This window comes from Papaver somniferum, chromosome 9 (assembly GCF_003573695.1).
Source record: "Papaver somniferum cultivar HN1 chromosome 9, ASM357369v1, whole genome shotgun sequence".
In the NCBI taxonomy this organism is placed as follows: Eukaryota; Viridiplantae; Streptophyta; class Magnoliopsida; order Ranunculales; family Papaveraceae; genus Papaver; species Papaver somniferum.
In genome coordinates this window covers 132,982,071-132,993,964 of record NC_039366.1, presented here as the reverse complement: position 1 = coordinate 132,993,964, position 11,894 = coordinate 132,982,071, and the positions used below count along the sequence as shown (strand labels likewise).

The following is an 11,894-nucleotide window of genomic DNA, read 5'->3' as shown; positions in this document are numbered from 1 at the left end:
GTGTGCCACTTGTCTTCCTAAAAATGGTATTATCATAAACTCGAAAAGAAAGTTTTTGTGTTCATTAAAAATCATATTTAAGATTAAGAGTCCACCAATTCTACAGGTATGGTTGCCATTAATTTTTCTATCACAGCAAGCCAGACGCACCTAGTTACTCTGAAAATGCTAGTAGTTTTGCATATCCCTGCCTCCCTGGTGCCGTTGCCTTCCCAGCAATAAAAACAAAAATACTCAGTAATTTGAGTTCGAAATTTATATGTTAAAGAAAATTTAATATAAATTTTTATTTTAAAAACAAGATTTTAACTTTTGGTATAATTTTAGGAACGGTGAGTCTCCTATGAAAATCATGTAAATATACAATTCCTATCTACTTTGGCTTTATGAAAACAGGGGAGATAAATTCTAGCATCTTATAGACATCAATTTGTCAATTCAGGGTCATTCTTCTCCCTTTCTCTCTTCTCATTTTGGTAACAGCTCAACTCTGTATTAAAATATTCCATTTCTTAGAGAGAGAAATTAAAAGAAAAAAAAAAAGAAAACAAAATTACGACAGCAACAACCGCCAGGGCAGCACCAAATGCATGTATCCTAGCCTTAGCTCTCCTTATATAAACCCCTCCAATTTCTATCTCTTACATCATCTCACACTAAAACAAGAGCCACTGGAAACTTCAGAAGCAGAAGCAGCAGCAGAAGAAGTGGAAGTGAAAAAAACACTCACTCAATCTTCAAAAATGCCTTCTTCAGATTTTCTCACAATTCTCTCTAAATCCACGGTATATCCAGAAACACAAGAATACAGCTTTAGAAATCTCAAACTATCTGTCTCTGATCTTCCTATGCTTTCATGTCATTACATTCAAAAAGGATTATTATTCGATAATCTACCACTCCCGATCGACTCTCTTCTCGCATTACTCAAAACCGCGCTTAAGCACACTCTTTCTCGCTTTCCTGCTCTTGCAGGACGTCTGATAACCGATTCCGACGGCTCCGTGCACATTGACTGCAACTCTGCTGGTGCTGAATTTATTCACGCTAGTGCTGATATGATATGTATTCGTGACATTCTAAGTCCTGTACACGTTCCTGAATCTGTTAAGAAATTCTTCGCTTTGGACGGAGTTGTGAGCTACGATGGCCATTTTAATCCTCTTTTAGCTGTACAAGTCACGGAATTATGTGACGGTGTTTTCATCGGTTGTGCCGTTAATCATGCTGTCATGGACGGAACTTCCTTCTGGAATTTCTTCAATACTTTCGCCGAGCTTACCAGAGGATCAAGCATGATCGTGAAACAACCCGATTTTCGAAGGAACTATTTTGGAGATTCTTCTGCTGTAATTAAATTTCTTGATGGTTCTCCTAAGGTGACATTTGATGAATACGCTCCGATCAAAGAACGAATTTTTCATTTCAGTAGAGAATCGATTCAGAAGCTGAAATTGAGAGCAAATTCTACTCCTCCAATGAAGAAAATTAAGATCATCGATGAAGCTGACGAGTTAATGGATAAAGAGAATCAGAACCCAACTGGAAACGGAAACAGAATTGAGAAACGGTCCAAAAATGCTGTTTCAAAAATTCATAATGAAACAGAATCTATTGTCGAAGCTATCGAACCGACAGTTGAAATATCATCGTTTCAATCACTCTGTGCTCAGCTATGGCGATCAGTCACACGTGCAAGAAAACTCCCACCATCGAAAATGGCTACGTTTCGGATGGCTGTAAATTGTCGACAAAGGATCGAACCACGTGTCGATCCTCTGTACTTCGGTAACGCGATGCAAAGCATCCAACCGTCGCCGCGACAGGGGATATTCTATCACGTGACCTGCGATGGTGCGCGCTAGAGTTGAATCGTAACGTGATTGCTCATGACAATGCTAAAGTTCGTGGATGCGTCGAGGAATGGGAGAAGAACCCTCGTTGTTTCCCGCTAGGAAACTTGGATGGCGCCTCAATGACAATGGGAAGTTCGCCGAGGTTTCCAATGTACGATAACGATTTCGGATGGGGTCGACCTTTGGCGATTCGTAGTGGAAAAGCTAATAAATTCGACGGTAAGATCTCAGCATTTCCAGGAAGAGATGAAATGGGCAGTGTAGATCTTGAGGTTTGTCTAGCTCCTGAAACGATGGCTGGACTTGAATTAGATATGGAATTCATGCAGTATGTATCATGATCAACAACATATTAATTAGCTTAATAATTAGTTTATCTTTAATCAGGTAATTATAATTTTAACTAATAGAGAGATATTCTACTATGTAATGTAATTTTTAGCTGTTGGATTAATGTTCGATCGTGTCGCTAGTAATTAGTATATATAAACATGTAAAAGTCAGCTAATGTAAAGAGGGGGAGACGGGAAATCTGTAATGGTTTTCCTAGGTGGGGGATGGTTGTATGTCTGTGTTTTGCGGTATCTATTAATCGGATAAATTAGCCCTTAAATGCTTGTGTTATTTCACTTTTCCGACTAAAATGTGTGAACCTGAACCCTGAATGGCTGAATCCTAAAAGAACGAGGAATAACCAAGCGAGGTTCACCGTCAGAAAATATTGTTGACCTGACGGCTTCAGTCACTCACTGCTGCAGCATTGCAATTGCACGGGTAAAGTCGAATTATTGTCAACGGACTTTGAAGTAAATCAAATGAAATCAGTAGATGATCATTGTTGTTCCCAATTCAGATCATGGTGATATTCTGTTCATCATGAAATTGATAAATGCACGGTTTTCTAGATAGATATAATTGTTTCATTTCTCGTAAACAAAATTACCAGAGGATATGAGAATCTCGGACCGATTTGTGTTTTGGATTTGGCTTATTTAACACTACTAGTAGAGCCGCAAGAATTGTGATTCTGTTGTTTGTGGTATATTATAGATATGTGTAATGATTATCAAGTCCTAGAAAGATCTCGTTGCCAAAATCAAATGGATTTTTACTTTCTTAAAACCAAGATATGATATATACTCCCAACGCTAATACTGCTGCTAGTAGTAGAGCCGCAAAAATTGTGATTCTGTCGCTGGTTATATTATTGCAATCATTATCAAGTCCTAGAAATATCTCGTTGCCATATTTAATGGATTTTTCATTTTTAAAACCAAATTGTATACATATTCCCAATGCAATCTACATTTAGTGCTGCGCCTCGTGCGTATTGCAAATCTTCTTGCACTAGACAAATAATCCTACCGGATTCTTAAAATCTTCGGTAGCCTCACTTGTCTATTGCACCAACTATTGAAAATAATACTTTCTTGAGGAGCAGCACCAAATTATTAAGGAGATACACTCTCAAGTCCAAAAATATTCAATCTTGGCCTTAAAGTAAAGGACCCTAGATGGGACCTAAAATATAAAGATCTGATCACCAACTTGAAGATCAATTGAGTTTAGGTTTTATATTTTTATACCTGACTAGCACCTTGAATCAAGCGTATCGAACTTCACTATCATCAATTTATGGACTCTTTCCTGTTTATCAAAATTACAGCTTTTGTCGTGAAAAGCATTGAACAAAGACCTTTTGACCTTCGACACCAGTTCCAGCATCTTTTCCCGTTGCAACTTTGATATGAAGACTGTTGTTCACGCTCCGCTCCACTATTTTATTGGTGTAGATTCATGCAATACCAATCTGATTGTAATTGTTGAATCCTTGGATATCACATACCCTCGTGTAATAGCGCTTCACTAATTTAATAAATTTCATGTTTCAAAAAAAAAAAAAAAAGTGTTAGCTCTATTTAGGTGTCATCGTCAGCTTTTTTTTAGCATCTACACGTGTTTTTTAAAGAAGGTTTAACGCCCAAATTGAGAGCTATATAGGAAGACTCTAAAGTGACGCACACCCGAGCAAGGATAAGAAAAAGAACTAGAATTCGCTTTAAAGCTTGGAGTTATCTTGATATTGGAATAGTTTGTGTTGTGTTCCTGTGGCATACATTTCATGGGATATAAGAAATCCCATGAGTAGCTAATTTTCACCTATTGACTACGGATGTTATCAAAAGCCCTAAACGTATATGCTTCAAGAAAAGAAAAGAAATCCAAAACATGTGAATCAATAAAAAATATCTCAGTTTTATTGTTCATAATTTCTTTTAGGGGAAATTATGTTTTTTTTGAGGTGGTCACAAGACTGTTTGGTCCAACGGGAAAAGGCGTTTCATGTTTGGTCCATAATTATTGGAAAATATAAAATGGACAAAAATACTCTTCCGTACTATTTTAGCATTAATTTCCGTAACTTTTATACTTCCATAATTATCTGAGTTCATGCTCTCTGATGAACTCTAAACTTCCTACTTATTTTCTTATAGGAGTTCATTCTGTTTGATGAGCTATCAGGTGTTTTATAATGCTTTTTGTATATTCGAGTTCATTCTTAAAAATGAACACACATACAAAAAAAATCATTATTATGAATAAAATACAGAGTTCATTCTTTCAAATGATCACCTAATCAAAGTTCATTATTATGAACAAAAATCAGAGTTCATTCTTTCAAATGAACACCCAATCAAAGTTCATTATTATGAATAAAAATTAGAGTTTATTCGTCAAAAACAAACTAATTCAAACCTAGAACAAAGTTCATTCTTAAAAATGAACACGCAAAAAAAAAAAAAACAGAGTTCATTCTTTTCAATGAACTCCTAATAAATCAAAATCTAAAACCGAGTTCATTCTTTAACATAAATACATAACTAAAATCCACAAAAACAAAGTTCATTCTTTCGAATGAACACCTAATAATTCAAGATCTAAAACAGAGTTCATTTTTTTCGAATGAACGCCTAATAAAAAGATCTAAAAATATAGTTTCTTTAAATCTTCATCATCTTCAACAACAACAGTAGCAGAGAAGAAGAATACAAAAAATCATCATCGTTCATCATCATCTTCATCGTCAAAAACCTAGAAAAAACAGAAAAAAGAATTATTTTCATCATCATCTTCAACAACAACAGTAGCAGAGAAGAAGAATACAAACAATCATCATCATCTTCATCGTCAAAAACCTAGAAAAAACGGAAAAAAGAATTATTTTCATCATCATCATCAAACATCGTCGTCGTCTTCATCATCATCATAAGTAAAAAGAAGAAGAAAAAAAGAGTGAAAGTAGATCTGAAAAGAGAGGTTAGAGAAAACAAATCTAAAAATGATTCCCTTCTCTCTTAGTAATTGCGTATATATATATATATATATATGGTCCCAAAAGGGTATTTCTGCCACTACCAAAAGACAATTACATCATCCATGACGTCCTCCCGCGTGGGTATTGACCACCCTAAGACCAAACAATAATTTTTATGACCAAACAACAATATATATTTTAAAAAGGACCAAACAGACAGTTGACTAGGTCAACAGGGCCAACTAACTATATTATATTATTTCTAGGACCATACAGTAGCTTCTACTTTCTTTTATGATGGAAGATCCCCTTACACTGTTAAATTCACAATATCACATATTTTTTTGCGATATTTATCGTATTAAAACTTAGACGATAGTGTAGTTGAAGCAAATATTTTGGGGATATGCTCGTTTTACAAGGCTCTACATACCCACAAAAAAGGATAAAATCCTGAAATACCAAACCTCATCATCTACCAATCTTAATTTTAACGGTTGAAATTTTGTTGATTTTCAAAGTAATGTGCTCATTTTTTATGGGTACGTAATTCTTGGTTAGAAAAACATATGCCCGAAATATTAATGAGTATAAATACATATCTAAATCTACAGTAGGGTTTGGAGATACGTTATCACCGAAAACCCAAATAACAAGTAACATAATGTAGTTAAAGACGAGATATCTCCATGCAATACTTACATGAAGAGCACAACCTAAATGAAAAACGATCGGATCTTGAGGCATGTGTTTTTGGATAACCTATTTCATAAAAACCATTGTTGTTGGTTTTTTACAAACCTGATTTTTTTTTACCAGGTTGTTTAATCATAAGAATTCTTGTAGTGCCTTTTACGCCATTTGATGGTACAAAAAAATTCCCGAAGTATGATTTTAATGGGGTACTGTTAGAGCATAGCTCGGTTGAACCCACCAAGCGTTGGTATGTCAAGTTTGGTTGTCATATTTTAATGAATCAAAAATCAATTAAAGAGTCGCTTGATTATATACTAGAGACAACTTTGTATAGGTTAGGCTAGAAAGATTAGGATTATGAGACATACAAGTATTACTCGAAGACTTGAAGAATGTGAAGAAGTAACAAGCTACATCGACGACATCATCCTTCCTCTTGAGGTTAGTAATATTGTGACTTGAACTGTTTCATTCCTAACATATCTTTCAAGTCGTGCTATATTGAAAACATAACTGTGAAGCTTTGATTTATTATACTCTAGTAGACATAGTGTTAAGGAATTAGAATACGAAGTATAATGCTTATATTTTGAACTTCGTATATAAGACATCGACATAATCGTATGAATGTTATCGTGATTATGTGTATGGTTAAAGGTGAAGATTTCATCATAGGAAACAATGTTTACATTCGTTTAAAGGAAGTACATTCATGAAACTTGTTTTATGAATCGAAAGGGCAATCACTAGGCTTATTGGTATTTTTATTCATTGCATATCTTTGGATTACCAATATGTGTGAGTTAGTAGAACCAATCATGACTTGTTATGTATATTTGTAAAACTAATCGCAATGCGTGACTTATTTATTGGTATGACTTTTATTAGTATAACCGATCCTAAGTAATCACCTTAGATGGTATGATCGATATTTGTAATTGGTATAACCGATCCTAGTAATTGGTATGACCAATCACAAAAGAGTTGTGTAATTAATCCTTGTAATTGGCGCAACCGGTCCTGTTAATTGGTGTAACCGATTCTAGTGACTAGTATAACCGATCACAAGTAATACCATGAGAATATGATAACTGGTCCTGGTGATTGACGTAACCAATCCTGGTAACTTATGTAACCGGCCCCAGTAACCATATTAAGGTATAATCGATCCTTGTGTTTGATAGAACCGTAAACCCATGATTAGTGAATTGATATTTGATCAATCACATAGTTCTTGGAATTCAAATGAACCAATTCTAACTTGTTTGGAAGTGTGGCATAATCGGTTCCAAGATTGTAAATATGAAAAAGGATTTACAAATAAAAAGATGTCGACATACTTTGAACATGTTCAGTAACTCTTATATTTTATTGTTCAAAGATATTCCTTAATTACTCAAGGAGATCCCAGACCGAAATAAATTGAGAATCTTTTAATTAAGGTTGTTAATTTTATATGTTTTAATTACCAGCAACTAAATGCATATCTCTGGAAAATAAAAATTGATAATGTGCATTTACTAATTGGAGATTTTCTAGTGAGATTTCGGTAATACTGGACATAGCATTTCCAGGAATTATGAAAACCGGTTTGGGACATTTATTGCATATCTTAAGAATAATTCGGTTTTGGAAATTCCTTGGTATCCAAACATCCTTGGTCTATAAATACCCAAGTTTTCATTTTGAGCAAACTATCCTAAGAGCCAGCAAAACTACCTTGTTGTGTTGTTACTGGTGGAGCCGTCTATTCGGAGAGGAAAGTACCCTAATTAGGCGAAATCTCTTACGACCGCTCGTTTAAAGACTTCTTTGGGATCAAGAATCTATACGAGTACCGTTGGTGGGAAACTAGATAATTGCAGTATTATCAGTTTTCGATTTGATTTGATTTGATTGACTAACGTTTGTTGAACTTTGATTGCACCTAGTTTATTTATTCTTCAGAATCTTCTCTTCTGATATAAGATTCACTCAAACTAGATCGAAGTGTCGACGGGATCTTTAAAACTGTTTGTAGATCTAAAGACGTCTTGTGATAATCCATTGTTAATAGACTCTCTTCTGTGCATGATTGATCACAAGAGATTCAAGTTGTGGTATGCAGGTGTTTATTGAAGATTAAAGAAGATTTGAAGACAAAGAAGATTTCTTATTGGTTTCATATCTTTGATGTGCACAAAACTTGGTCGGTTGGGATCCAACTATAATCGGTTTATCTGTGATAGATTTGATTGATTAGTTGCGTAGATCGACATCACTATATAGTATCTTGGTAGATTCTATATTTGATTGCAAAATCTAAACTCTGCTACTTTGGTAGTTGTTGGATAGATAGATCTAAACCCGACAATGGAGTTTATTGGATTAAACAGAAGAGCCTTTGTCTAACTCATGTCACTGAGATTGAATAGAGTTGTTGCCGAACTGAAAACCGGGGGTATAACAACACCATCCAATATTTCGCTTAGCAATCTGTATGGACTAACTCCGAAACACTTTCTAGAGAATCAACTAGACAGTCAGACTCAATCTAGGTAAAAGTATCTCAAGGAGTTAATATCTCTCTCTTGTTTTGATTTACTCAAGCTAATAGAAATCAGCGAGTCCTAATCAAACACAAGGAATAACTTGGACGATACCCAAGACCAATGTCCAAGGATCAATCAATGATAATCAACAACTAAAGGTTGGATTAATCTATTTGATGATATAAACGCACAACCTGTATTATTTCAATTATAAAGATAAACAATATAATGCATAGACGGAAATAACACAGACACCAGAAATTTTGTTAACGAGGAAACCGCAAATGCAGAAAAACCCCGGGACCTAGTCCATATTGAATACACATTGTATTAAGCCGCTACAGATACTAGCCTACTCTAATCTAACTTCGAACTGGACCATAGTTGAACCCCAATCAGTCTCCCACTGATCCAAGGTACAGTTGTACTCCCTACGCCTCTGATCCCAGCAGGATACTGCGCACTTGATTCCCTTAGATGATCTCACCCACAACAAAGAGTTGCTACGACCCAAAATCGCAGGCTTTAACAATAAACAAATCTGTCTCACACAGACAAGTCTATCAAAGGATCAATCTGTCTCCCACAGAAAAACCCTAAAGTTTTTGTTCCGTCTTTTGATAATAATCAAGGCGAACAGTAACCAATTGATAATCTGGTTTTATATTCCCTAAGAACAACCTAGATTAATCAATCACCTCACAACAATCTTAATCGTATGGTAGCGAAACCAGATGTTGTGGAATCACAAACAATGAGACGAAGGTGTTTGTGATTACTTTTATATCTTGCCTATCGGAGAAATCAAACAATCTCTATCCAATCAATATGATTGTACTATTGCGATAGAAGATGCAAGATCAGATCACACAACTACGATAAAAGTAGTATCGGTCTGGCTTCAAAATCCCAATGAAGTCTTTAAGTCGTTAACCTGGTTTTATAAGAAGAAAACCAAAGGTTAAAGGAGAACCAACTCTAGCACGCAAACTAGTAGCACACGTAAGGTGTTGGGATTAGTTTTGCAGAGTTGCTAGATGTCCCCTTATATAGTCTTTCAAATCAGGGTTTTTCCTTAGTTACAAAGCAATCAATATCCACGTCAGATGAAAACCTGATTTAGATTCAAGTTAATATTTCTCAACCGTTCGATCGAAAACTTAGCTTGTTATACACAAATGACTGTACGCTTCTAGGTTTGTTAACCACACCCAAACGTGTACATTGTTGGTTCAACAATAGTCTAACCAAAAAGGTTAACCATATGAGCGTTTCATACCAACCATGTTCTTCTTCACCATAACTAGTTCAAGTGACTCAAATGAACTAGTTAAGTGAGTTGTTCAATTGCAAGGAAATATTATGTAACTACACAAGACACAATTGAAGCAAAGATGATTTGATTCACTCGAATCGGTTCATGAAATTTAATAGCCACAGTTTGCAAAAGCATTCCTTAGTCTTTAAAGATTAAGTTCAGAAATCATCTTTAGATATATAACCTTCTCAAGTTCGCAGACTAGTTTCTCGGACTTAAGACACCGAACAGAGTTTACAAACTCCAGCAGAAATTCTCGGGACGAGAACTTCGCCGGTTCGCGGAGTTGGCTCACGCAAGTAGTTTTTCAACTCCAACAGAAATTCTCGGGTTTGAGAACTTCGGCAGTTCGCGGACTTGGCACTTTCCATACTTCCGGTTCTCTTGATCAACAAAGTTAGAGAACTTCGGTTCAAGGAATCCATTGGTTATGTAATATAAACTCTCATTTCAATCATTGAAACATTCTTAGAGGAAGTTATATAGTTGTTACACCAGTTCTCGTCAAAGCAATTTTCAAAGTGATTGAAACATTCATGACTTTCGTCACTAGGTAAAGATAAACTTGGTCGAAGCGAAAAGCTTACCAACACATATTTCGAGATATAGATAGGCGAGATATACTCGGATCGAAATACCAAATGTGTATAATCTAGTCTATATATATAGCATACGATTTTTTTCTCAAAGAGCAGGAGATAGAATAGATAGACTTTTGAGTGACAGATAAGTTCAAGTCTCCACATACATTTTTGTCGAGAAGTTCCACCGGTTCCTTGAGTAGTCCTTCTACTTGTATGATGAATCGCCATGAAGTCCTTGAGCTCAACTACACTTACTATCCTAGCTATAACAGACTAGAAATCAAGACTTATAGTTTTGATCACTAACATTGATAAACATGCTTGAGATAGCAACGCATGCGAGTTTAACCGAGCAATGCTCTAACAATCTCCCCCTTTGTCAATTTTAGTGACAAAACTATCAATACATATGGAATACAAAAAACATAATGAAACTTTAGTAGCTCCTATTCCACATGTTTAATCTTCAACATTCCTCGAAATCTTCGTCACTTCCAAGTACTCCAATGATCCCAAAGGTTGTAAGTTTTGCATCACCGTTGTTAAAGATCCGCAGCTATAACAATGAGAAAGCATCGGTCTCGATCATTGTTATACAGTGTCATAGTATTATTACACAGTGTCAAAGCTCAATTGTATCACAACTTCAACAATAATACTATGGTGATATGTATCACTCCCCCTTAGTCAATACTCCATCTCACATGAAAACCACTCCCCCTTACACAATGATCCGAAAACCATATGTATTTGTAGTGTGAACTACATATTAATTCTCCACCTTTTTGTCAATAAAATTGGCGAAGGTACATGGACGAGATCATAATGAAATTTCCATAAGAGACATTTCATGACTGAGAGAAAGAAACACACATCATCTTATTTAGATGCAAATCATATAGTCGAAGCTAACAACATTCATCAAGGAGTTTAAAGATACAAGATAACCCCTCTAAAATTCTACAGCCGCGCACCCCTCAAGATATGACTATTAAGCACAAGTTCAAATATACTCTCCTCCATTTGATGTCATTACCGAAAGAACAACAACGAGCGACCTTAATTTCAAGAGAAAATAAGGATTTTTATTGGACACCAAAAACCATGAGAATGATTTTTATATCCAAAAACTCAATTGGATTAACCACAAGAAAACCCATGATTCATGTAATCGGAAAACATAATCAAATTAACCACAAAAGTGATCAATTTAATTCATTGTGCTCAACATAAGTAAACTTACGGAGAAACGACTAAGTTAACCATACAAGATAGTGATTGGATTAATCGTTCATTATAATCAACACAAGAGAGCTTGTGGAGTAATAACTAAATAACCAACAAGATGATTAATTTAGTTCTAAAATGCTCAACATAAAGCATCTCACGGAACAACCAACAAAGCTAATCAAAAATTAATCAACTTCGTCGTATCGTGCTCAATATAAGACACATTATGGAGCCTCATGGTAATACAAAAAGGATGGATCAATGAAGATCAATACCGTGGAATACACAAGGATTCATTCTTTTGCACAAGCATATACAATAGAAATAATCCTTGGACAGAAAAGGTTTTAACCTATCTTCCGT

General features: G+C 35.3%; 1 pseudogene; it reads left to right on the top strand.

Moving 5' to 3' along the window:
• The first annotated feature begins 671 nt into the window (after positions 1-671).
• LOC113309204 lies at positions 672-2,461 on the top strand (annotated as a pseudogene).
• Positions 2,462-11,894: the final 9,433 nt, after the last annotated feature.